Source organism: Lepidothrix coronata, unplaced genomic scaffold, assembly GCF_001604755.1.
Source record: "Lepidothrix coronata isolate B3197 unplaced genomic scaffold, Lepidothrix_coronata-1.0 Scaffold46, whole genome shotgun sequence".
Lineage (NCBI taxonomy): Eukaryota > Metazoa > Chordata > Aves > Passeriformes > Pipridae > Lepidothrix > Lepidothrix coronata.
Window position 1 is genome coordinate 110,809 of NW_016690226.1, and position 1,410 is coordinate 112,218.

The window sequence follows — 1,410 nt, forward strand, 5'->3', positions numbered from 1 at the left end:
GGGTAGGTGAGGGGAAGGTGTAATGGAAGAAAGGTTTGACATAGGAGAAAAAGGAAATGACAGTTGAAAGCATCTGCATGCAGTGAAAGGGGAATTCTTCAAAAGCAAATGCTTCTCTTACTAAAAAAAACCCAAAACTGATATGGGAGGAAGTGTACTCTGCAGACAGAATTTCTGCTCCTGGGTGTCAAGAAGTGGCATTTCTCTTTGAAACTTGCAAAGCCCTTCTTACAATTTCTTCATATATCCTCTGATAACAGTCTCTGCACATGAAAGGCCACTGAGAAAAAGTTAATGTCAGTGAATTATGCTCAATTGTTTTGGCTTCAGCGCTGAGGCTGTGCCTCGCTGATCTTCCCCGTTACAAAATATTGTCTTGTCAGCACTGCTGTTCTTCAGGGCCTTCCCCCTTCCTTTCCAGTTCCCATTGCTCTAGATAAGACTTTGCTGTTCTTGGTGTTTGAGCCCTCACCTCTACCACATCTGATCAAACCATCACCCTTTTGTTATTCAGCCTACTAGGTAACACAGGTAACATGCTGAGCCACTTGGATCCTCACAAGTCTATGGGACCAGATGGGATCCATCCTAGGGTGATGAGGGGGCTGGCGGAAGAGCTCACCAAGCCACTCTCCATCATCTACCAACAGTCCTGGCTCACTGGGGAGGTCCCAGATGATTGGAAGTTGGCGAATGTCATGCTGATGCACAAAAGGGGCTGCAAGGAGGACCAGGGAAACTACAGGCCTGTCAGCCTGACCTCAGTGCCTGGCAAGGTTATGCAGCAGATCATCCTAAGTGCAATCACGCAGCAGCTACAGGATGGACAAGGGATCAGATCCAGCCAGCACAGATTTAGGAAGGGCAGGCCCTGTTTGACCAACCTGATCTCCTTTTATGATCAGGTGACCCACCTGGTGCATGAGAGGAGGGCTGTGGATGTGATCTATCTGGACTTCAGCAAAGCCTTTGGCACCATACAGCATACTCCTGGAAAGGCTGGTAGCCCACGACTTCGACAGGGGCTCTCTGTGCTGGGTTAGGAACTGGCTGGAGGGCCGGGCCCAGAGAGTGGTGGTGAATGGTGCTGCATCCAGCTGGCAGCCAGTCACTAGTGGTGTCCCCCAGGGATCAGTGTTGGGCCCAGTTCTATTTAATATCTTTAGTGATGATCTGGATGAGGGGATCGAGTATACCATTATTAAATTTGCAGCTAACACCAAGTTGAGGGGGAGTGTTAATCTGCTGGAAGGCAAGAAGGCTCTTCAGAGGGACGTGGACAGGCTGGAGAGATGGTCTGATTCCAACGGGATGAGGTTCAACAAGGCCAAGTGCCGGGTCCTGCACTTTGGTCACAACAACCCCATGCAGTGCTACAGGCTGGGCACAGAGTGGCTGGAGAGCAGCCAG